Below are 27,230 nucleotides of genomic sequence, written 5' to 3' on the forward strand. Positions count from 1 at the left end.
ATAAAGGCAAATATCAATGCGAATATCCAAATTAAAGATTGTTTCTAGAATTATTGGACAGACTCTATCAGTAATTATAACAGCTAGCTTTATATAGTGCCCACTGTCAACAAAATACTGTTATATAACCAAAGTCACTGCATATCTTTAACTCAATTAACTATCTCAGTCATTGAAGGAATTAAAACGTCTAGAAGTCTATCTACTAAATAGCCCTATGTCCCAAAGCTAATAAGTAGTGAAGCTGGAATTCAAATACAGAGGGTGAGTTCTCATTCTTTAGTATCCTAGGATATAACTAAGTCATTAAATATGTTTTAGCTTTTTATCATGGGTAATAATGACTGCAGGAAACCTATCTTACCCAATGTCCCAGAGAGAGTGAAAAACTGTCAATCATTTATTAAATAAAAACATACTGATTCTAATTATGGTTAGTCAGATGAATATCTTAAAAAGATAGTCTATTACTGTAAGTCAAATAGTCTATTACTATTATTCTCTCCATGTAGTGAACATTGCAGTATTTGTAATTATACTAAATGTAAGCTACTTGATGACAGAGGCTATGCTTTGTTTACTCCTATAACACCAACACTCGGGAAAATGTATGCAGTAGGTACTCAATGGCAACTATTAAATGAAGAAGAAAGAAGAAATAAAGGAATGAATTTCCAAAGTAGTACCAAAGATTTTAAAGGAGATAGGTCCAGATAATGTAGTAAGCATAAGATATCTAGGAAGCACAAATTGGGAGCATCTATTTTGTGGGAATACTCTACAAACAAAATCAACATAGTTCTGTGCCTGTAGGTGACCTTTTATACTTATGGCTATTATCCATTTCAACTTTACTTCTACTCTTCCTATCTAAAGATAGTTGTCTTTAATAATTAAATTCCCCTACCGTGGCTTAATTTTGGCATCTGAAGAATCAATGCACATGATTCAATTTAATGTTTATTGATAAGTGATAAGGAAAAGTGATACCATAGGTGCACCCAGTATTTTACACAGACCAATGACATTTGAAAAAGATCTATTCTCTGCTTCCATCTCTTCTCACTATGCCATCATTCATATAGGAAAATGCAATATGCTTTGCCGTCACTTCACCTTGTGATGTGTTTAGGGAAAGGGGGAGTTAGACAGACCTGAGTTCAAATGCTAACTCTGCTGCTCACTAACTAGACTAACATTATAAAGCCTTCATTTTTCATTTTCATGAATCTACAAAACTGTGATAACATAGGAAGTGTTCTTTTGATAACTAAATAAAATGTCATCATCATCTGATTAGATTATAAATTCAAGGAAAAGGGAAATTTTTTTCTGGAGGACCATTATTGTCTAGGGCAGACAGTAATCAATGACTTAGGTTTCATCATCAACACACTGTTTGTAAAATGATATATTGGACTCCCAAAGCAGTAAAGGAAAACTTCACACAAAAGGAAGTCTTTTTATAGTAATCTAAGGTTTTCCATAATAACATAACTAAAATTTATAATTAAACATCACTATACTCATATATCTAATGTGATCTCAGGGAATCTTGGGAAGTAGATTGGGCAATTTCCCCCCCATTATTTAGATAGGATAACAACGAATCACTGAGGTAATTGCTTAACTATTGCTGAAGATAGATTGTATGTGTGTATTATTGTTATATATTATTATCATCTGGTAGTTTTTTTGTTTTTGTTTTTGTTTTTTAGCTGAGCGATCTCCCTCTGTGCTCCAGTACTCCTTACTAAGAGACAGGGAGATGGGTGAAGCCAAGACTCAAAACTCAGACTCTAATTCTGTGTATAATTCTCTCTTCTATTAACATTCTAACGAGCTTATCAAAATACAGTTTTAGTCAGACAGAGACAATATAGAATTTGATTAGCATTTTGGTTGAAAAAAATTAAGTTTTGAGAACAGGTTTCTTGAGCCAATCTAAGACCCTCAGTTTTTATACAAGTACTTTCAGCTAATTTGTCAGGAAAAAAAATGGTGGTTAATTAAGCCAGAATTTTTCTTGATTCTGTCACTAGATATGAGAGCTTAGATAAATGAATTGACTTCTCTGGCCCTCTATAAACGAGGATAGTAGAGAAGGTAATGCCTGTAAAATGAATATACTGGACTAGAGAGAAATTTCTCTTAACTCCGTGCTGTTACATGCAAACACATACACACACATAGCCCAATACTCTTTGATTATAAGGACTTGTTATTTCAAATAGAGAATGGTTTGACTAATTGAAAGTTGTAGGGGCATTTGCAAATAATATTTATTTACTAGTGAATCACAAAACACTTTTCTAGTTAAAATCTATTTTCTCTTAAGACTTGTCTTCTGAAAACCTCTTGTTCTATTTGGTGTACCAGCAAAGAGAGATTGTTAATAATAATCATGCTTTGAGTGAGAACATCAACTCCCAGTAGTATTTAAAGAGGTTTAGTAGATCTATGATAATGTGAATAGTTTCCAAGAAGAATGCCTGAGCATCTGAGTGCTTTTTTTAAATGTATCCTCTTTGTTGTTGTTGTTGTTATTATTATTATTATTATTATCATCATCACTATCCAGTATATTCTGTCTGCAGAGAACCAACCCTTAGAGTTTTTGAAAGTACCACCGAACATTTGTTCAGTAATAGTGAAGAGTTATTATTTTAAGATACAATTTCCAAAGGTCCTTTTCTTATTTTTCTTATCTTTAAGCATATTTTTTCTGTGAAATATAAGTGTAATGTGCTCTAAAGATCTTTAGTAATATTCTAATCAATTACCAAATTGTTCTTAAGCAATGAGCTTTGAGGCAAAACTATAGGTTTGTAAGGCTTTCCTATGCTAATTTATAAGGCTTGATTTAAATACAAATTGTAAAAACTAATTTATTATTCATGGACTTGCAACACAGACACATATTCTATAGATTAAAGACAAGAAAAATACTGCATTATCCAATGTCTTCACTTTCTATCATGCTTTATTTTATGTACTGACATCCCTAATTCATGAACTCTTTGGAAAAAGACCTATATTAACACACCTCTAGTGTTTTGACAATATTGTTTTAATTCAGAGTATTTCTCTTCAAAAATATTTTATAAAATCATTAAGGCATAAACTCTATTTTTAAATTTGGGCTTGAGTTAGTAATTTTTCCTTACAGTGTTTTAGGAGTCATTTAGCATGTAGTTGTTAAATAAAAGACCATAAAAGCTAAAAGGAAAACTCCCACAAAGCACAAACACACCAAGAAATTGCATGTTTTCTTTCTCAGAAACATGCATATCATTTCTCTAGGATTGCCCCAAATGAGCAGAAGACCTAAATACTTGCATCAATTCTTTCCAAAGGATGCCATACTAAATCCGATTTTAATATAGTTATGAAAAGTACAATCCAAACGAAACAACTTCTATAAGTAACACCTGAATAATAGACCCAATCACTTAAAGATAGGTCAAAAAAATAGCCGTTGATGGCTCTTGACAGTGAAATTATAAGATGACCAAGAAATTGTGAGGGGTATAAATATTAACTGCTTCTTGTATAAAGAATATAAAACTAATATGTATGATTCTGTCATTTAAAAATTCAACCTAGAAGTGAGTTTGCAAACTCATTTGAAAACAACCATGGCATTAAAAGGGAGATAACATGGTTCACCAATGTGGACTTTGCTTTTCCATCTTTATTATTTTTGATAGTCACATATTTAAAATTTGTAATTGCTTGCATCTAGGAAATCGTTAAAATGTTACAAATTCTACCATAAAGAATGGTATAAAAATTTAATTTTGCTTCACAAAAAGCATATTTAGGAACATATTTAGGAAAACAGTTATTACTCTCAGTTAATAGCTGTATAAGGAAATGTAAGTCATAGTTAAGTTGTGAGAATATTAGAAATGTACTAATGAGAAACCTTTAGATTTAAAGCCTACGGATGGTTGCCCTTTTTTAATTTTTTGATAATTCTAATTTAAAGACAACAAAACAAACATCTTGATTCTTCTTAAAATTTTGTTCAAAATGAATATATTTTTCTAGCACATACAGAGAATGTGAGGCACGATGCTTAAATTTTACTTAATTTTTTTCTTCTTTAGAATTAAAATGATACAGTGCTAGTCAAAAGACAGGATGGAATCAACATAAACACGTTCTGCCATATAGATGTATCATAAGGATTATCTTGGCCTCCTATTTAAGAGGATTATAGGATAACTGATTTTCAGCTTCCTCCAGTAAATTGGGATTGAGTTTTAGAAGGTTCCTTCTAAAACTTGCTTGCTATATTAATCTCTTATCTTACCAAATAGAAAGGCCAATATTTCTATGAAAGAAATTTGTAGAATTTTATAGAGGCTCTAGTCATATTATGGTATCATGAAAGCACTTACTGTTCTGTGAGGAATTCTGGGGTATTTTCTTCTTTCTTTCAGATTTTTTTTTTCTATAAAGGAAAACAACATGCCCACTGGTTAGCTGACTGCATAGTTCAGAATCATTTCAGATTGTCATTAATGTGACTGATTAATTTTATTATGTAATATTTCTACTAAAAAATCTTGAGAGATATATATCCAAATACAATATAACATCACGTATATGTACATTTAGTATATAGATTAGAAGACAGAGATTGTTAGGGATTTTAAAGTTGGTTTGAAGAACTAGAGATCAAGATTCTATTAGTAATTGATACACTGATTTTTGTGACGATGCTTCTTGCAGTATAGCTTTTCTACTTTGAAAATGAAACAATACTCATCTAGGTAGACATTGTTAGAGAATATTACATTATTTATTTAGAATCATACAGTTATTAGTCAATTAAATACATGGTGCTATATTTAGTATTGACATCATACTTGACTCTTAAACAGTGTGGGGGTTAGGGGCACTGACGCTCCTTGTAATCAAAAACCCTTAGGTCACTTTTGACTCTCCCCAAATTTGACTACTAACAGCCTACTGTTGTCCAGAACCCTTCCTGATAACATAAAGCCAGTTAATGTATATTTTGTTTATTATGTTTTTTTGTTATATAACAAAGTAAGCTAGAGAAAAGAAAATGTTAAGGAAATCATAAAGAGGAAAAAATACATCACAGATTTGAGTGGACCCATGCAGTTCAAACCATGTTGTTCAAAAAGATTTGACAAAAATGTATATATATCCCCCAACAGGGGTAAAGAGAAAAATAATCTCACATCGCTGTGTTAAAAAAAAAAAAAAAAAAAAGTACAACTTCTAGTTTAGAGAGTAAGAAAATGAAATCCTTCCCAAGAGTCGATATCAGGAATTGCTTTAATGTAATAAAGATGTCAAGAATTTCTGATTTGATGTGACGTTAGCAACTCACAAATGAAAGATTTCACAGTGCTAGAGGCAAGTACCTTTTTATAGAAGTTCTGATCAGTTTTAGTCTTCAAAAATTTAAGTAGAATGAAAACCAAGAAAGAATGAAATATTTAAAAATAGGTTCATAATAGTCATGTTACTCTGTTTTTATAAGTTCTTACAGAGTCTGTTTTGAACAGAACTGCAGAAATATAATAATGCCAGCAGCTCTGGCAATTGGCTCATATAGGTACTCAGCATAAAAGATCTGAAGTGACAGCTGTATTTCCAAAGCTGCATTTACTGCATCTGTTCAATGGTTAAGCCTCCAAGGTCTGTTTTCATTTTATTCCTGCTTGAAATGCAACTGTTTTCTAGTAAGAGCCATTAGAAAGAGCATTGTAAAAATGTGCTTAGATTTGCCTGGCTGACTCTTAAAATACGACTTTGAGCCACAATCAATTTTAGATAAGATTTCTACGTGTAGTTTCGGTTACTGACACTTTTCTTATTAAAGCAAAAACTACAACCAAACTCTGTGGGTGTACATATTAAGGCACCAGAGTAACACAGACCTCTTTACAAGAAATACAGGTGGCGGCGGGGGACTGTGGGGGTGGGTGGCCCTGCTGGAGTCAATGAAGGCTTTCTACTAAAAATCTAAGAGAATATTTGACATTATATTTATTACACATTGAGACTTACCCAGGGGCCGGCTTCCCAAAGGGACGCAGTTAAAGGATTAAACAGTTTTTGTGACTTACGAGCCATCTGCAGGGATTTGATTTCATTTTGGTTTTACATGCAGATCTATCACAAGGATGAATGGGCAAGCCTTTTCTACTGTAGGGGACAAACAACTATTTTACTTTTAATCTATGCAGTGAATATGGATGTGCACAGTATTTTTCTCGTAGCTAATTTCTCTTGCGTGTATAAACATCTCTCTTTATTTTAGAGGAAAAATGTGAAAATAGCACAGGATGATTTTGCACTTTCTGCCAACTGTCTGGCTTTTCAGTAATGTCATTGGTATCAGTAGGTCTGACTCAGAAAGCCTCCTGGTATTGAGACTTGGTACTTTTATGTATTTATATGATACTTAAAAAAAATGTGAATCTTTTTAGGGAGATTTACCTATTTTTCACAGAACAGTATGAGGATTCACAGTCAATAAATCTGATGACTCTTTCATGATTTTTAATCCAGTTTTAGAAGCAGACTTGACATGGAGAGAAAAGAAATTATCTGAAACTTAGGGATTACTTTTGCTTGATAATAGCTAGAAATTAAACTGCTGCACCTTGCAGCGCTAACCATGATTCTATTTATAGAATTAAGCAAAACACTCTATGCTTTAGGCATGAATATTACAAATCCTTGACTTGTTGTTTTGTGGAAGGAGGGAACTATTTGTATTCATTTTAATGCTGAATATTTAAAAATGCATAGCTGAATTTTTTTAAAGAAGGACTCAGTTTCAAGAATGACAAATGACTGGGGCGCCTGGGTGGCGCAGTCGGTTAAGCGTCCGACTTCAGCCAGGTCACGATCTCACGGTCTGTGAGTTTGAGCCCCGCGTCAGGCTCTGGGCTGATGGCTCAGAGCCTGGAGCCTGCTTCCGATTCTGTGTCTCCCTCTCTCTCTGTCCCTCCCCCGTTCATGCTCTGTCTCTCTCTGTCCCAAAAATAAATAAACGTTGAAAAAAAAAAATTTAAAAAAGAATGACAAATGACTAACGTTAATATCCAAACTTTGTTTAAAATATGTCAAATATTTCATTTCGATGAAAATATTGATTTTAATGGAGCTTTTAATATGTTTAATGGAAACATGTCACTGAAATAAATATTTATTTAGGGTTGGATTTAAAGTGAGCACTAAAGGGGTGCCTGGGTGGCTCAGTCTGACTTCCGCTCAGGTCATGATCTCACTGTTCGTGGGTTTGAGTCCCTCCTCGGGCTTTATGCTGACAGATCAGAGCCCAGAGCCTGCTTCGAATTCTGTGTCTCCCTCTCTCTTTGCCCCACCCCTGCTCGCATTCTATCTGTCTCAAAAATAAATAAACATTAAATTTTTTTTAAAGTGTACATCATGAATCTTTGCAACATGGTCATTTGTAAACATCCCCTTCACCCCAGGTAGACTGAGATGGCATCAAAATCTCTATCCCCTGTTTTAAATCTCAAAACTACAAATTATAGATAAACTCAGAGTTCTTTTCCTTGGACTCCTTTCTACTGAAATGCCAAAATTTGTGGTTAGAACACAGTTACAAAGTTGATGTATCATTTCCTAAACACAGATATCACTAATCCTAAGGGATTTTGTTACACATCTTTTGGCTTAAACTCTTATTCTTGGGACAGCAGTCACCAAACAGAGATTACTTTAAAAAGAAACACTATCCAGGTCATTAGTGATTGAGTGTAAAATTTTAAACACAAAAATAAAGCATTGCATGACACATAGATGTATCACATAATTTTGGGTTAGATCCTGGACCTATATAGGACAAAAACAATTAGCTATTAAGAACATTACTGTGACACTAGATGAAATTTGAATATGTACTATGAATTAGACACTGTTCTTACATCATTGGTATATTGCCTGTGTTTGATAACTGTTCTGTGTAAGAAAATGTTCTCTTCAGAATTATACTGAAATATACACTAAAACACTTGGAATAAGACATATCATGTATTCAACATATTCTGAATGGTTAGGAAAAAGATATGGATGGTGTATATAAACACATAAATACAATACAATATAATATAATATATAATATCATATATATATATACACACACACACACACACACACACACACACAGAGAGAGAGAGAGAGAGAGAGAGAGAGAGAGAAAATGATACAGAACAAAATTAAACAATTGGTTAATCTAGGTAAAAGTCATATGGGAACTTAAACTATCCTTGCAACTTTTTATGAGAGTTTTTATGAAAGAACAAAATAATCATTACCAAAAAAAAGAGATTATAAAACTATTAAAAAAAATAAAAATAAAGTGCCGTTTTTTCAGTACCCTTACAAAATATTTCACTGAACTGTGGCTATGTTATTTTGTCCATTAAGCACAAGATTGTTTCATTCTGTATATAACAATAAAAGAAAAGGACATTTATCTGGAAAATGGAGAGTATTAGGCAATAAAAGAAAAGTAATACATCAATAAACAAAAAAATTGTTTTCTTTAAATAAATGTGGCCACTATCAGTACCTATGGTGCTGCTGGAATAGTGGGAAGGCAGTAACACAGAATATGGATTTTTCTTGAAAGGAAAGGGAGAATGAAATATTTTGCTTCGTATTGAGGACAAAGGAATGTGTCTATTTTTCCTTTTTTTGTGTCTAACCATTGACAGCCATTTAGGAGGCTTAATTTTACAAACCTGTCCTCATTATGATAGAAGCAAATGTTTACCAACAAAGATTGGAAAAGGGATAAAGGCTCTACACATTTTTCTGTTGTGACACTTTATTAGACAAGTCAGAACCCACTAAAGCACTTGCTGGCAGTCAGTTACAATCATGACATATTGGGTTCAGCCATGTTTAACATTTCCATTATATTCAAAATAATTATTTTAGAATGGGGGGCTGATAATGAGGCAGAATGGCACTAAGTCAGGAGAGCCAGTTTGTATCTTGAAAAGGAGGATGGGAATTAATTAAATGAGAAGCTTGGGGAAGTTAATTGGGAATGAGTGAAGATAAGGACACTATCAAAGCATGAAGAAATAAAACTATTACAATAAAAGATTGAGCAGAAAGTCAGAGCACACCTAAGGGAGGTGAAACCTGCAGAATTACGAGTATACAGGAGCAGAATTATGCTTGTGGGTGCCCCTATTGGCTTCCAATCCCTACAGTAGTGCCTGCCACATGAATAAATGTTTGCTGAATGGATAATTGTATATTGACAAAAGTAAAATTTAGTGTCACATAATCCAAGTCTTCTTCTGTCTCTATCTAATGTGTGACCTTAGACAACTCACTTAATCTAATTTTATCAGCTGTGAAATGAGACTGTGGAAAAAGGTGATTCACCAAAGTGCCTTCCAGATCTAAATATTTCTGGATGTGGTTCTGTTTATCAAAATGGGCAACTGTGAACATTTTCGCAGAAGAGACTAGCCTTATATGAGTTTTAAATGAAGAGAAATGGGGAAAAATAGAAAAGATGAATCAAAGAGCAATGCATCGGCTCAAGTAATGGAAAATAAGTCCCATTGAAAGAGATGTTAAGAGAGAATTCAGAAAGTGATTTATGGTTTTGATGTAAGAAGTGACATTTATGTGTACTATTGATACAGGCATGCAGATGTAGAGATCTTTATCTGTTGTTTTTATTATTACCAGAGTGACTGTACACACCCCCTGCTTGCACCTTTAGAGTCCTCAAATAAACAGAAATGGAGAACATTCAGAAGAAGCTATAAATGGCAGGAGTTTATATGAATGTTCTCTTACTACAGGTCATGGAATTGGGACTGCCCATTTTAGAGAAAGGAAAGCTGAAGTAACTCTTAGGATCTATATGTAATTCCATGAAGAGCTATTTAATACAAGACCCAAAAGGCACAGTTGCTTATACCTCCATGAAGCCTTTGGTAATTAACACTGGCTTCCTCATGTATTTTCTTTTCTGTAAGCTTGTTGAGCATTTACATTCTAGAAGACATATGTTAGCTTTTACTTATATGTGATCTCATTATTTTCCCCGGTTTCATCTATGCTGATTTTGAATTGATGCCGCATACTTTGCTTTTGTGTTTCCCTGGAATACAGTGGTCCTTAAGATGAGTTAGATGCTCAATAAACATTTGCCAGTGGATGGAGATGGGCACAATACACTTTGAAGTTAAAAAAGGAACTGGGATGCTGATTGGTGGCTGCCAAAAATGACTTCTTGGCCATCAAGCATGGTTGGTGGTCTTCGGACTTCTGAGTCCCTTACCTTCCTTTCTTCTCATCAGCCTATTCCTCTAGGCATTTTCCATAAGAGGATCTAAAGACCTATCATGGAGATAAAAGGCATACTATTCTTTAAAAAGAAGGGTCTAGTCAAATAGCCTTAATGGGATGGGAAACTATGACCTGAAATAAGCTTGGCATTTGAGTCTGATCCACAGCAGAGGGGAGCAGGGGCCACTTTCTGAGCTTTGTCAGACCAGAGCAGAATATTTCTTATAATCTATACTGAAATCAAGACCACTGATTGTATACTGCTACGAAAAAGCTGGGGTGTCAGTGATGGCAGAGGTGGTGTCTCTGTGGGAAGGATGGGGTAGAAAAGAGGAAGGCCCAAGAGAAAGAGAATATAAGAGAACTAACTATTTTTAATGTTTATTTGTTGTTGAGAGAGAGACAGAGAGTGCAAGTGGGGGAGGGGCAGAAAGAGAGAGGGAGACACCGCGTCTGAAATAGGCTCCAGGCTCTGAGCTGTCAGCACAAAGCCCGACAGAGGGCTCAAACTCTGGAACGATGAGACCATGACCTAGGCCAAAGTCAGAGGCTTAACGGACTGAGCCACCCAGGTGCCCCAGAACTAGATTATTTTCAGAGATTTCTGTACAAATTCTAATACTGCAACAATTGGAGACTGGATACTTAGATTAAAAGCTACGTTTTTGCTGGTTTCACAAAAAGCAGAAGTGAACTATCTTTACAAAAGACTCCAAGGTAGCTATAAAAACTTCACATTTGCTCATGAAATGGAGGGTGTTGGTAAAGTGACAGGAAATGAAAATAAGTTGACTCACCTTACCCAGTTTTTGAGGTTGGGTGGGGAGAGTGTAGTAGCAATTCTATATACACATTTAAGGTTGAAGGAGAACATTTGATTTATTTAAGCCTTGGCTTGCTGCAAATTCAAACCCAGCAAAGATGTTGGGATATGGCATGAAATTATTACAGTTCTACGCTAATTGTTTCAACTTTAGTGCTGTACTGTGTTCTGGGTTTAGTTCAACACCATGGGACAGGACCAAGCTGGAAGTCCAGGGCCAGCCATGAAAAACCACAGCTAAGAAGGGGTCTCTGGTCTCCTCTCTTCACCTAATATCCACGTGGGGAACAAGCATAGAGATAAAAAAGGAAACAAGCAATTTCTTAGGTTAAACTTGTTCTCAAGACATCATCTTTATCTCTGTCTTTCGAGCTGGTAAATATAAAGTGTACAAATAGAAACAACAGTATACACCGGTTCATAAATATCCTGGTCCTTGACATTCACAGAAAAACTGCCCTCTTCAGAGATTCACTGTAGGAGGCTACATGCCTATTTCTGGAGAAGCAGTGTGATTTAAAACAAACAAACAAACAAACGCTGTTTATTAAGCTGCATTTAGCAGATTGTATACTTTATCACTTTCAGATTTCTAAGGACGTGGTGAAGTAGTTGTTAAAACTATTTACATATGAAAGAACTTGGTTCACAACTTTTTTGCAGTTAGTAAGTGGTGGACCCAAAGTCTAACTAGATTCAGCCTTGTTTGTACCTGAATCCTGTTTTTTCCTAGTAACAAAGCCCCTGTAGTGTTAGAATGGACTTTGAGAACGTAAAAAATCTATTTTCCAGCTATTTCTTTACTACTTGTTAGATGTATAGCCTCTGAAGCAATTCAAATAAATGATCTTAATTGCTTCATCTGTAAAATGGGATAACACCATACTTACCCCAAGGAAAAGATTAGATTAGCCAATTTATTGAGGTATATTCTGTTTCTAAAAGTAATTGAATATACCTAGTCTCAGAGAAATAAGAAGCCTTAAAAATAGAAGCTTTTTCAAAAAATTTTCCACATGTAACCTTTTTAAAATTACTACTTCTAGAACTTTTACCTGAATATCATAATTCCTACATTAAACAAAAGATTCTCAAATCAACATAATAATTTCATCTACATATGAAGATTTACTATCGTAAGATTACCTTCAGGATATGTTTATAAGAAGCATAAAACCTTTGTCTTACAATTTTTAATTCTAAACATCTGCATAATTGACCTAAAATTACATTAGGCAGGAAATAAAACTGTGTGGCCATGGAAGTCTAAAGATATGTCTTTTCTTAATTAGAGCCTACAAAACTTGAATGTTCAAGTTAAGAGCTAAATACCAGGGAGACGGCTAAAAGATGTGTTGTGCTGATTTGAAACCCCAAAGTCAATGATAGCTCAAACAGCTAAACTCTCAACTCATTAAATGAACAACCCTTGAATTCCAAAAACTCTAGAAGTTAAAAAACAATGGCAACAATAAACTTTGAATAAAACATTTTAAGTTAGTTCTTAGATGTGAAGGAGCTGTAAATGGTAAGAAGTTCAAAGAATGGAATGGCATTTCTATTCTGAAAGAGAATATATGAAGTGATAGTCCAGAACAATAGACTCTAGATTCCATTAGGTTCTAGATTAAAAACAAATTGATAACTAGCAAAGACCAAAGGGGGTGGATATAAAAAAGATCCTTGCCATAAGTAAGAACCAACCACTTAACCCTGATAAAATTATCGTTTCTTAAGATGACCATGATACAATCTTATAAAATCCTAAATTAATGATTTATTCAGAGAATTCAAAAGATGATTTAAGAAAACATGTATTTGAGAAAAAAAAGAATAGCCATCAAATTATAGGAGGAATGTGTAGTTAAATCATACTAAAGTTTTCATTAGAGAAAACAACTAGCATTAGATATTTGGGTGACAGTTCAATAAAATTTTATTTAAAAAAAACTGATACTGTTTTACCTGGGTTTGATAAAGACTCTCATGTCATCCATGAAATGATAATAATGGATAGGATAACAGCCAAAAAAGTGAGGCAAAAACATGGGTGAGTTGTTTTCTCAGCTTCTACTCTTTGATCATTCACTTGTCTAACATGAATAGCAACTAATTTTCACTGTCAAAAAGAATATGATCAAGATTAATTTCTTAGAAGTAATTCCTTAGAATAGGCAAATTTCTTTGGAGGACTCCAGGCAGGGATTGTAACGGTCAGTTTTGGGCTCCCTGATAGGAAACTTAATTGAAAAGCCCCACCTTCAATTTGAAACTAAAATTCATTTGGAATTACGTACAGCAGCAAGTGAACTTTTACTGTGTTCCTCAGTGCTATCGTTGTGTTTCTGCCATAGAGTCCCCTAGCGTTGTAATCACCTCTTTAGTTATAGTTTAAAGAAGTGTCATTTTTGAAAAGAAACTGATTTTATTATAATCACTTTCACATCCTTGATACAGAGAGAATCAGAAAATAATCATGTCATAATTCACTTTAACAGACTTTAATGTAGTCTACGTAGTGCCATCTACCACATGTGGATTTCTCATTTTGCTAATAATCCTGACATGAACTAAAATATCAATATAATGAAATCATTTGAATGCTAATTATATTGAGAATGGTAAATTTGGTTGTCAGAGGTTGGTGGGAAGCAGACCTTTTTCTAGTTGACTACAAATCACAGTCTTATTGTCAATACCCTGGAGGCAGCCCCAAGTGAAGCCACGGTTTCATCTCTACAATCCGGCAAATCTCAACAATTGCTGTTGAGTTTCTATAGTACTGTTTTAGGAGGCGTGTGGGATAAAAAGAAGTAGAAGAAGGGTCCTTGTCTGTCAAACCCCAGTTCATAACTCTACCTCAGCACTGTACATGGATTTAAAGTCTGTTTTGTTGTTGTTAACTCCACATCACTGGAAGCTTCCAACCTTCAGTTCATAGTACTTAGTACATCTCCTGGCATATATGGGGTTCTAAGCAAATGTTTGTTGAACTGAACTCTTGAAGAACCCAAGTCAGTCTCCTTTGTCTACACAGCATTCTTTCACTAAAAATCCTCTTTGCCAATTTGGTGGTACAGTTGAATCGTGGAGGTGCACTTACTTGGCGGCCACACTTAATGCCAGGTATGCTTTTTGGTTTTTCTGTGTACTTGATTTTGGCAGGGTCTGGCTATTATATAAGGCACAAACATTTTAAATAATCTCCTATGACATCTTTTATTTAGATCTATTTTCATAAAGGCTTACATGAAGCTTACATAATTAGATTTGTGATCCTCATGGAAAGGAAAAGATGTACAGAAGACATTCTGCCATGTATGGGCAAACATTCTAGACATTTCCCATGTCAGAAATGTCTGACTACATAATATTATATCTTATTCTATACCACCACTTTTTCTCTCTCCCAGGTAGATAATTGCTACCCCTCAAACCTAAGCCTCTTTCCCATTAGGCACCCATTTACTTTTCTTATAGGTTCTATGAAAAAAAAAGGCAGAGTTAATTGTGTGACGTGTTTAGTATGGAAGTTACATGATAGGTTACTAATAAGGACTGTCACCTTAACAGGAAGTTAAAACCCATTTGACTTGGTGAATTGGGGATATTCAAACCCAAAATTAAAAATTCTCCTGAATTTTCTTAATTTTCTTATGTTAAACTTGTTCTCAAGACATCTGTATCTCTGTATTTCTAGCTGGTAAATATAGAGTGTACAAATATATACAACAGTACACATTGGTTCATAGATATCCTGGACCTTGACATTCACATGAAAACTGCCCTCAGAGTTTGTTTCTATGTCATGGTCTTCATGTTCCTTTATTAAAAAGAAGCAAATGCCATGAAAATAAGTTAACATGGAAGACCCAATCAATGCATCAGGCATAATCTATAATCTCAAATTTTACCTGATTTAAAATTGATCAATAGTATTTGCAAGAGGTACATAATAACATTTACATACCATTTTAACTAAGGAAATTGTTCTTATAGACTTGTTAAAATACACTTTAATATGCGAAGAATGAAACAATTGTGTCATTAATAGTTAATTTCATCACAAATGATACTATTTGATGATTATTTGAATCTCACTTTTATTGAGGAAGCTGGTTTTGGTGGATTTTAGGTAAATCTTAAATTTTAGGTGTTTATTCTGTACCTAACTATGCATGTTTTATTCTTGCTGGTGGGTGTGTTTATGGGTACATAAATATACATACAGAATATGTATACATACACACCCATAAATATACACACAGAATATATACATGTACATGCACATACCATGTAGACTTTCAGAATGAATATATATATATTCCATATATTTGATGGATGGATGGGTAGATAAATAGAATAAAGAAAGAGAAATGAAGGGAGGGAGGGAAGAAGAAAGGGAGGGGAGAAGAGAGGAAGAAAGAGACGGAGAAAGAAAGAGAGAGAAAGAGAAAGGAAGAGAGAGCGAGAGAAAGAGAAAGAAAGGAAGAAAGAAAGAAAGAAAGAAAGAAAGAAAGAAAGAAAGAAAGCAAGCAAGCCAGCCAGTCAGTTGTGGAGGTAAGTGTGCATTGGAGGTAATAATTGAGGCAACACCACTGCCTCGTCTAAATCTAGTCATTATTTAAATAAAGTGTAGGTACTTCTAAGACAATATAGAGTTGATAGTATCACATTACTTCACGTAATTTAAACATAAACCTGTTTAAACAACTAAATTCTTGTGGTTCTTTTATTTGTGAAAGCCTCACCAAAGCAATTGATGCAGTTCCTTCATAATATATAATCAATCTATTTTCCTGGTGGAATACTTTGAGAAAATTACTTGCCAAACTCTGTTCCACACGCAAACATGAGAAACTGCAAGGGATTTCTGTCCTCAGTAATTTTTAGTCCAGAAGATATGGTGGAAAAGGGATAGTTGAATCCACTCGTAACTCTTGAATGAGAAAAGCTGATGAGTTCTCTATGTATACAAACTAAAACCCAGTGCAATAGCCAAAGCCCTAATAGCGTGTGGTATTTGTAGGATGACCATTCTTTGCCTGAGTTTTGATATAAAGAAGTATCTCAGTTGGAGGTACCACTCACGGAGGAACAAATCTGTGCAAGGGAAAAAAGCACTGGGCATGTTTGGATTCTTGACACTAAGTTAGTATGACAGGAGAATAAGGTTAAGTATGGAAGGAGAGAGAAATGAGGCTGGAAAAGTAGACTGGGACATACTGTAGATAACCTGAGGATGAGATTATGAAGGCGACAAGGAGCAAATGCAGGTTTCTGAAGAGATCAATTGATTTTCTGAGATGATTGATATATCAAAGGAATTTGGTAGTATTCTTTTAAGTCATTTTATTTAAATTTGTGCGATAAACTTTTTTTTTTAATTTTTTTTCAACGTTTTTTATTTATTTTTGGGACAGAGAGAGACAGAGCATGAACGGGGGAGGGGCAGAGAGAGAGGGAGACACAGAATCGGAAACAGGCTCCAGGCTCCGAGCCATCAGCCCAGAGCCTGACGCGGGGCTCGAACTACGGACCGCGAGATCGTGACCTGGCTGAAGTCGGACGCTTAACCGACTGCGCCACCCAGGCGCCCCTAAACTTTTTTAATTAAAATAGTACACAATATTGTATGGCAAATTTTAAAGGGTGTGTTAAGAAGTATATAAAGTATAACATTTTTGTTTCTTTCATGAAAGTGTTAACAGTGAATTGCACTGTTAAGAAAGAAAGACACTGAAGAGAAAGACGTCTGATTTAAAGTCACAGAATTTCCTGTAGTTTATTCTATATGGCATTGATAATCTGCACCCAAGAGAGAAAAAGAAAATGAAGAAGAGACAGTGAAGCAAGTCAGATATATAAACTAAACACCATGGCACTTAAATGTATTGGAATTGATACTGTGCTGTGGTTAGAAAATATTGTAACGTTCAGTTAAGGTAACTGTTCTATATACATGGTTGTGTAAAAAGAAGAACATTATCTTGGTAACATAGTTGGCTATAAAATTATTTTTACTTGCAAAATGTTACCATACAATGTCTTAAAGCAACATTTATTACTGCTATAATCAATTAACTTGCAATTACCATGTAACCTCCTATGTTCACACTTAACACATCTATATAAATAAAACTTCGTTTGAGGATCGTTAGCTAGAGAATAACATTACATGCATGGAAAATATTTTAATTTCACTAATTTCACAAGTGATGCTAAATTAATCACCAAGTCAGAAATCACAAATGTTTCTGAATCTGGATGGTTGGAAGAGGGAGGAGTGTATGTTTGGTTTCATATTCTATTGTATTTATCTTTTCTGGTATTTAGTTTTGAGAAGTGTTCAAAAGTGTATTTACTCCTGCCCTACAACTTCCCAGAACCAATGTTAGTCACTTAACTTTTTTTTTTCTTTACTGGTTTGTACAATGTAGTGCAATAGTACAGTATATAGATTAAAAAACAATTTGCACTGTTGATGCTGATGTACGGAGTAATTTTCTCAGGCTCTTTCAGTGCAATCTGCAAATGCATTAACAAAGACTGGAAAACAAAAACAATCTACACTACCCATAACACACATGGGTGAAATATTGAAAAGTTTGAAAGCGTAATTGATACCTGCATTAGTGGAAATTACCTAGGAATGAGAAAGTACTCCTACTACCATGCAGAACTTGAAAAGCCAAGTATCCCTTGTACAGCTTCCTGAATAAGAGAGTAATGACCCAACCACTGAATAGAGGAAGAAGAAATATTTGTGACTGTTGTTAACATAAAAGACTTTGCAATAACGCTTTTAGAAAATCTATAACTGCTATTATTCCCTGCTGAATGGAAGGAACCCCTACATATATTTTCCGTTTCTCATTCCATTTCATCTACCCTGTTGCTCTTGACAGGTCAGTGTTAGAATGTAGTTTTTACATGAGGAAAAGCATAAAATCTTCATCCAATTACATAATTATCATGCTGATATACTTCATTGTTTTGCAATACCATGTTCAAAAAAACCGGCAAATTTTAGAACAAAAATAAGGCTGTATAATTAGCCATTTATCATTCATACCTAAATGGTGAACAGTGTGTTATACGTCTTTTTGGGGGAACAGGGAGGTCACTGATACAAACTCAACTTTTTTTTTTGTTTTTGATCTAACAAAGATATATTGAATGGGTACCGTGTGACAGATGTAGTGCTAACATGCTGTGGACACAGAGGATCACAGGATACACATGGGGTTTACTCCCATAATGCTTATAGTCTCTGCAATGAACATGTATGCTCTAATTTTCTTTATGGGGGAAAAAAAACCCTGAATAGCATTTTAGCTCTATCCAGGGTCATCTATCTTCATGTTTTTGGATTTGGAACCTCTAAAGCATTAAGCTGGCCAGGAACATGCATTATATTGCCACATTTACACTTAAAATTTCAGAAGAAGAATATGGGAAGATAATGTTTAAAAGTATGTTTTTCTCAGGGTGCCTGGGTGGCTCAGTGGGTTAAGCATCCGACTTTGGCTCAGATCATGATTTCATGGTTTGTGGGTTCAAGCCCTGTGTCTGGCTCTGTGCTGACAGCGCAGAGCCTGGAACTTGCTTGGGATTCTGTGTCTCCCTCTCCTTCTGCCCCTTCCCTGCTCACAGTATGTCCCTCTCTCTCAAAAAATAAATAAATATTAATTTTTTTAAAAAAAACAGTATGTTTTTCTATTGGAGTAAAGAAACATCTGATAAGTTCTGACAAGGCTAGCAGAAGACAGCTCTACAGAAAGGAAATTTTAAATGGCTTGTCAATCAACAGTGCACGATTTTTCTGATGTTTTCTAACACGTGTTTTTATGGAGATATCTTTGAGATGATAAAAGTGACCATGTATTTCTACAATATTACTTGAATAAGTAAACAATTATCTCATCTTAGAGATTTGGTGATATTCAATATAGCTCTTTTGATCCTTTATCCTAATGAAATCTTTTATCAATTCATACTATGCCTACACTAAGAAATGGGCAAGCTCAAATGCTCAGGAATGTATTAGGAGATATATCTACCCAGAGGCAGGCGAATAACCATTAACACTTGGCCAGTGGTTGATGCAAATTCATGGTTAAACTGGTTTCTATTTATTTAAAGCAAATTCAAAATAATTAGTGTGATGGTAAACCTTTAACTGTTGCAATAGAAGTTATCTTAATAAAGCTTATTAATGTTTTTAAATAACTCATTTCTATCATTCCAAGTTAAAATTATCTATAGCATATTGTGTTTACTACTTCTGACAAAAAAAGAATCCATTCTTTCAGACATTTTGGGTGTGATGTTATTTAATCATAAATTGGCTTCAAATGTGTGTGGTTTTTACCTAAATCTCTTGGTTTTCAACTTTCCTTCTACATTCATTCAACAGGGGTTTGATACACACACACACACACACACACACACACACACACACACATTTTTTTATTCTTTGAGAACCTGTGATATGATAGGCACTGTTCAGAGAGGTGAATATAGCACACAATTTCCTTATTCTCATGTAATCAATGAGAAAGTGATTCAGTATAACTCCAGGTTGTAACAGTGGCTATAAGGAAAAATATAGACAGGTAAGTCTTGAAAGAATTAGGCAAGAAGCAGACAGAAGATGCTATTTTAGGTAGAGTGGTCAAGAAAGTCAGCTCTGAAAGGAGATTTGAGCAGAGACTAAAGTGAGAAAATCAGCTGTGTAAGGATGCAAGTAAGAACTTCAGAGCACAATGGCCTGAAGCATGGAAAGATTGTTTATGTTTAGGGTAGAGCAGAGTAGCAAAGACATAAGTTTCTTTAATACAGCAAAGCATCTTCCAAATATTAAGGTTAGATTGCTGTGTGAATAATTTCAAGGTGTATGTTAAAATCTATTGAAAGAATACATCAATATCTAATGCTGTGTGGATTTTCAAAGAGTTTTAAATACAGTCTAATAGCTAAAAACAAACAGGCAAATCAAGTTATTCCAAGTGTGTTATTTAATATGTCTTTTTTTTTCTTATCAGGTTAAAACATGGGTGAGAATGGGCAATTTTGTCTGGTGATCAATAGACAAATGCATTACACATCCACAAAATGCAATTACTTCTTTGAGTCTTCACTTCCTCATTTCTATAATCAGTACACTAATTCCCTTGATCAGGAAAAGATAATAACTCTGTGTACTTAGAATATGTTTACACAACAGATAGACTATGTATTCTCAATGGGTTAATAACTTCCTTCTTTCTTTTTTTTTTTTTTTTAAATTTTTTTTTCAACGTTTTTTATTTATTTTTGGGACAGAGAGAGAGACAGAGCATGAACGGGGGAGGGGCAGAGAGAGAGGGAGACACAGAATCGGAAACAGGCTCCAGGCTCCGAGCCATCAGCCCAGAGCCTGACGCGGGGCTCGAACTCACGGACCGCGAGATCGTGACCTGGCTGAAGTCGGACGCTTAACCGACTGCGCCACCCAGGCGCCCCAATAACTTCCTTCTTTCTTAAAACAGAAGCATAAATTGCTTACAGTTAATCTGTTAGAAAAGGAAATGATTCTAAACACTTTATAAGTAGTATTTTCTTGGGGCACCTGGGTGGCTCAGTCGGTTAGGCATCCAACTTTCAGCTCAGGTCATGATCTCATGGTTTGTAGGTTCACACCTGCATCAGGCTCTGTGCTGACAGCTCAGAGCCTGGAGCCTGCTTTGGATTCGGTCTCTCTCTCTCTCTCTCTCTCTCTCTCTCTCTCAAAAATGAATAAACATTAAAAAATTAAAAAAATATTTTCTCAAAAATCATAAGAAACTAAAATAAACGATGAATAAAGTGAACAAATCAAGCTTTAAAATATAATTCTTTAATATTAAGCCAAATGCATTTATATTTCAAGGCTTCTTTATTTATTAAAGTTTTATTTGAGAGAGAGAGAAAGAGAGAGAGATTGATTGAGCAGGGGAGGGGTAGAGACAGCGGGAAAGAGAGAATCCCAAGCAGGCTCCGTGCTCAGCACAGAGCCTGGTGTGGGGCTCAGTCTCACAACTGTGAGATCATAACCTGAGCCAAAATCAAGGAGGATGCTTTACCGACTTTTACCCAGGTGCCCCTCAAGGGGCTTTTTAAATATTTCAGATATTTTATATCTACACTGAGAAGGAGGACTCATTTTGAAGCAGCCACACCCTCGTATATAGACATAAGCGACTTCTCTTTAGCAAAATCAAAATAAGATTTCCAACAGTGTGTGTGTGCATTAACATTACCAACCTTCTCAAAAAGTCACTTATACGGGTAGTATATAGTATTAAAAAAAACCAAACACCTCTAGGTTCAGTTTTTTTAAATCACTTTTTACCACTTAAAAGCTATCATGCAGACGTGCATATGCATACGCTGCAGACTAAAACACAGAACATATGCATTTAGTACATATATGCGCACAAACACATGAACTTATCCATGTTATAAGTGTGTTTTGTATATGTGCATAATGTGTGTGTGTATATATATTTATGACTGAGAAATAAAATTACATTTTTATTCTATAATGTAAAATAATAGCCAGAAGTCTGCCACAAAGTGTACCTCTCTGATTCTTCTCTCTAGATTTGTGAACCAAATGACATTCCAAAAGCAAGCTATTAAACTTAGTTTGTAATGATTTTTAAAATGGCTATTAGAAACTCTAAGTTTCAGTAGAATTTCAACTTCATTTCCAGGCTTCCTAGTGCTTCTATAACATTTAACAAGCAAATATCATTATATTTTGGCTTTGAGTTTACGAGTTTTTAAAGTCAACTCAGAGAAAATGGAATCCTGATGATTAGACTCATGATTCTCATTGAAGTAAAAGTAATGATGTCTCAGATCACTTTTTTTTTTTTTTTGGCCTCCAAAGGAAAATTATCCTGAATTGAGACCTGAGTGTTTAATACATGTATCATGTCAAAACACTTCCAGACAAATCAGTACCGTCTAAATGGTAAAACCACGCATAGAAACTTAGATAGAAAAATCAACACTCATACTTGGTGTTCACAAAAATTAGTGTATACACATGTGTGCTTTAGCTTTTGAATATGAGTTCTATATGGCTAAGGAAATAGTTTATAAGTGCATTAGAAATAAGTTTATTCTGCCTTGCAACTGACTGTAAAGAGGTCACAATAAATGCAGGATTAAGTACCTATTATCTTGGAGCTATTACTAAAGAAAATATGTAGCTAACAAGCAGGACTTCAAGAAGACAATACATCATTACAAAGGAACAAAGCTGGACTAAATTCTGTTAGCTTCATTCTTTGATCCAAATCCTTCCTTAATCACTACAGCATAAAAACTATAGCATGCGACATAACAACACATCACTGTAACATCTCTTTGCAGAGATGATAGTCAGGATCAACAAGAACAACAGAATGCACCCCAGAAAATAACTTGCAAGAAAGCAGGGATCTTTCCCGTTTTAGTCAAATATTGTTTTCTTAGCACTTAGAAAGTATGGTGCATTACATTTCTCAATAAATATTTGTTGAATGAATACATGAATGAATAAATAACTAAAGGAATGAATATTGAAGACAACGCTGAGGAATTTATTCCTTGTGCAGACTTTAAAATGTAGACATGTAGCTAACATTAATTATTAGCGGCGCCTGGGTGGCTCAGTTGGTTAAGTGTCCGACTCTTGGTTTTGGCTCAGGTCATGATCTCATGGTTCATGAGTTAGACCCTGCATTAGGCTCTGTGCTGACAGCGTGGAGCCTGCTTGGGATTTTCTCTCTTCCTCTCACTCTGCCCCTTCCCTGTGCATTCTCATTCTCTCTCTCTCTCTCTCTCTCTCTCTCTCTCTCTCTCTCTCTCTGTCTCTCTCTGAACAAACTTTAAAAATATATGATCATTAAATGAATAAATGCCTCCAGAGCTCTAGAATGGTAGAGATAGTACAGGTTACATTAACAAACCGTCAAGCAAAATTCTGGTTTTGTATGATAATACAACACCTAATCTTGGCTACTGAGTATGAATTGTCTCCCCTTGCTGAAAGGAATAACCCTCGTTCTGCAGTGGATTCTGACATCAGACAGAAGGATGGGGGAGCCTGGGGCAAGTGCTCTCCCATCCATCCTTGATTTTGCCTTGCTATTTACTAGTCAGTTACCTCTTTGAAGCCCCTTACCCAGAAAATGAGCCTTTGAATTGTTCTTCGGTGAGTAAGTCCTTTCTGTTCCCATCCCCAACTTCCTAGTGTCCTTGCTAATCACTCAAGACTGGGTTGGAGACCTGTGAATTTTCATGCGTTTGTCCTTCATCCTTCCTGTCTCAGTCTCTGGGAAATCATCAGTCCTTACCGTATGTGCAGTCAGGATGCCCTCCCAGGTAATCTTCTTGGGGGAATTTGAAACAACTGTAGCTATAGATTAGGTAATACTCTAGCATCAATAAGAAATTTCCTGATAACTAATACTGTTGTCGTATAAGATCATATAAGAAAATATATCTATTCTTAGGAAATACACACTGAAATATTTAGGAGTAAAGAGGCCTGATGTCTCCAACCTATAGGCAAATGGTTAAAAAACAAAAAAACCTCGGGCACCTGGGTGGCTAAGTTTGTTAAGCATCTGACTCTTGGTTTTGGTTCAGGTCATGATCTTACCATTCATGAGCTGGAGCCTCTGACAGCGCAGAGCCTGCTTGGGATTCGCTCTCTCCTTCTCTCTGCCCCTCCCCTGCTCGTGCTCTCTCTCTCAAAGTAAATAAACTTTAAAACAACAACAACAACAACAACAACAACAAAATAAACCCAAACCTCTGTGTATGCATGAGCATGGAGAGAGACTGATAGGAACAGAGAAAGAGAAAGGGAATAATAAATCAAATGGCACAACTTAATATAAACTATTGCAGAATTGGGGCACCTGGGTAGCTCAGTTGGTTAAGCATCTGACCTTGGCTCAGGTCATGATCTTGTAGTCTGTGAGTTCAAGCTCCACATCAGGCTCTGTGCTGACAGCTCAGAGCCTGGAGCCTGCTTTGGATTCTGTCTTCCTCTCTCTCTGCCCCTCCCCCATTCATACTTGCTTGCTAGCTCTCTCTCAAAAATAGATAAACATTAAAAGTAAATTAAATTAAAGTGTTGCAGAATTTTGGCAGAGCATATGGAAGTTTTTCACACTATTGTTCATTTTCTGTAGGAATTAAATAATATAATTAAGTAATAATTAATTGTTATGAATTATAAAATATACAGTCATAAAAATTTTTAGAAGTTACTAACAACAACTACTGAAAGCTGCTGCATTAATATCTGGTCCCAGAGGACGTGCTCACCATACTTGGTCCTGTCAACTTCTGTTAGTCCAGACTGCTTTCATGAAGTCTCCTTTTCAAGCTCCTCCATTTGAGGGCTGAGCCCATCACAATATCCTGCTTTTTGGCTTTTCCTGCTATAGGTCAGGCATCAGCTGTGGGGCCCCAGAGGCTCCATATGTCACAGATGTGGATCTCCAGATGGCCTCCCTAAGGTGCCATTCTCTGGTTTTCATGTGAGAGGGAAGCTTTCTTTATCTCTCCCCTGTAAAGACTCTGAGCATACTGAGAAGTATGTTCAGGGGCATCTTGGCGGACCAGTCCATTGAGCATCCAGCTCTTGATTTCTGCTCAGGTCATGATCTCATGGTTCATGGATTGAGCCCCACATTGGGCTCTGTGCTACAGTGCAGAGCCTGCTTGGGATTCTCTCCCTCCCTCTCTTCCCACCCCTCCCCAGCTCGTGCACTCTCTCTCTCTCTCTCTCTCCCTCTCAATAAATAAATAAATAAATAAATATTTTAAGTATGTTTAAAGAAATTCTTCTGTTTCCAAGAACCTTGCTTCTCTTTTACCCTTTTACATCATCCAGGTAGGAGAGAGGTTGTCAAACCAACTTTAAAAACTGCCTTTAAAAGTTCTATGTAGATTGCAGTCTCTCACTCTGGAATGTACAGGTTCTATCACCTATCATTTCCTTCTTGGCTTTTGAGACCTTTGCTGAACCTAAGTCAAAAATTAGATTTAATTTCCTGGTTATAGTGATAATTCATCACTCATGACCTCCAAGAAAAGAACTAATTATGGACTTCTTTCTAGGATAAGTCAAAATTAAAACGACGTGGCAGCAAGGTTTATCTAAAAGTCATTTCTAGTACTAAGATTGATGCCCACATAGATTTTCTATCTTTAGAAAGATAGGTCCTGGGCTGTTTTGCTGTATATTGTAGCTTCCAACTCTACTCTGTGAAGAAGCTTCATCTGGCATAGTGGTTCTCAAATGTTTTGGTGTTACACCTCCTTTACACTCTTAAAAATTATTGAGGATTCCAACTTGTTCCTATGTTAAGTTCCACTACAGATACATCACCTATTAGAAACTGAAAATAATAAATGTGGAATATTATTGACTAAAACAACAGCAATGAACAATAAATCTATAACATGTTATTAAAAAAAACCCTATATTCCAAAACAAAATAGTAAGAAGAGGGTCACTGTTTTACACATTTGTATATCTTTTTAAATATCTAATTAATACAAGATGGCTGGACTCTCATGTCTGCATCTTTAGTCAATTTGTTGTGTTATATCCTGTAACCTGTGGAAAATTCCCTTGTGAAACTGTCAGATGATGAGAATTAATTAAGAAGTTACTAGGAAACTAGTTTTGATCTCACAGACCTCTTGAAATGGTCATTGGGCCTGCAAGGTCCTCAGACCACACTTTGAGAACAACTAATTTACAAAATCAAGCATTTGTTTAGGACTGACAATCCTGAGTTTGAATCCCAGTTTGCTTCCAGATGGTTTTAAGGCCTCCGTTGAATTGAACCCTGTAAGAGACTCAAGAAATCAAGATAATGCTACTTTACTGAGAACTAAATGAAATAACATGTAAAGTTCCTCTCAATAGTTTAGCACAAATCACTCATATTTGGTAAAAGTAAGTTTCCTCTTTTCTTCCTTCCGCAAATCCATTGGCTCTCATGATTATACTGTTAATGTTAATTGGTTTTTGAACTTGGTAAGATTGTGTCCCTTGTTTTCCATGTCCTCAGTGGGGGAGAATAAACAAAACAAAGAACAAAACAGAAATAAGAATAGCTACCTTACAGGACTGCAACAGTGACAAAGGAAAATGAGCTGAAGATGTTTTGAAAAAGTAAAAGGGACATTGAAATATAAGAAATGCACTTATTTTGGCAGCAGAGTAAAAATGTGAAATGAATAACTGTGCTACTTAGACAAAACTCAGCTCTTTGAAACATAGAATAAACACATGAGTTATGTTAAATTATTTCCTTAAGAATCCTAGGTTTGAGCACTATACATGTTCTCGGTCCCTGATTCTTGTTGTCAAGTTACACGGCACACCGAAAGGTTAAATGCTTTCCAGGGGTCAGGTGATGGCCTGCTGTGCTTCCGTCACTAGCTGACTTTCTGATTTGGAGAAAATCCACCTCTTGGAACAGCAGTTTTCATCTTTAAAATGATTTTTTGGAAGGCTAGGTACTCGTTCTTTCAGTTCCCAAATCTCTAAAATAATCCTCGGAATTTTTGCAGAAGGGAAGTGTTTGCCATATGTTAGGCTTGTCTCATCACTACATACATATAAACAGTTTTCATTGAGGGCCACTGCATGGAGGACAAGTGAGAGGTATCTGGATAGTGACCGTTCTCCATTTAAGGGAAAATCAGCCAGTTATTTAGAGAAGCTCGCCATAAGAAGAAAAAGTTCCTATTTTACACCTCATCATAGAATCTCCACTCTGGAGCTGCATTTTTGTTTCTCAGTAGCCCAAGACCAATTTTATAACTCAGTTGTCTCCCAGCTAAATGTGCAGCCTGCTGCAGAGATGGGTTTTGAAGCTTAACCAGAGAAAACGGTCTATCTAAAGAGTGCCTGCATACATTTGCAGGGATGTTTTTCGAGTTGAAAGAAGCTTTGCTTCAGTTTGTTTTCTTTTTGAGGTAAGCTTACAAAAACTATTAGCAAAAAGAGATATATCAA

At 35.4% G+C, this 27,230-nt stretch overlaps 1 protein-coding gene and 1 long non-coding RNA gene across 7 annotated transcripts in view; one reads left to right on the top strand and one right to left on the bottom strand.

The window, feature by feature from the left end:
• The window catches only part of SYT1 (synaptotagmin 1), a 558,476-nt gene that overhangs the window by 355,209 nt on the left and 176,037 nt on the right, over positions 1-27,230 (bottom strand). For 4 of the 5 annotated variants that reach the window (XM_058741939.1, XM_058741938.1, XM_058741935.1 and 1 more), the window contains one exon: positions 4,407-4,459. The exons of the other annotated variant lie outside the window; for it this stretch is intronic. The gene's annotated coding sequence lies outside the window, so the exon portion shown is untranslated. The remainder of the gene's footprint in view (positions 1-4,406; positions 4,460-27,230) is intronic. 5 annotated transcript variants of the gene reach the window in all.
• Positions 14,161-27,230, top strand: part of LOC131519171 (uncharacterized) — a 138,729-nt gene continuing 125,659 nt past the window's right edge. For both annotated transcript variants that reach the window (XR_009265507.1, XR_009265508.1), the window contains exon 1: positions 14,161-14,290. This is a non-coding gene — a long non-coding RNA (uncharacterized LOC131519171). The remainder of the gene's footprint in view (positions 14,291-27,230) is intronic.

Source organism: Neofelis nebulosa, chromosome 8, assembly GCF_028018385.1.
Source record: "Neofelis nebulosa isolate mNeoNeb1 chromosome 8, mNeoNeb1.pri, whole genome shotgun sequence".
NCBI classification, from domain to species: domain Eukaryota; kingdom Metazoa; phylum Chordata; class Mammalia; order Carnivora; family Felidae; genus Neofelis; species Neofelis nebulosa.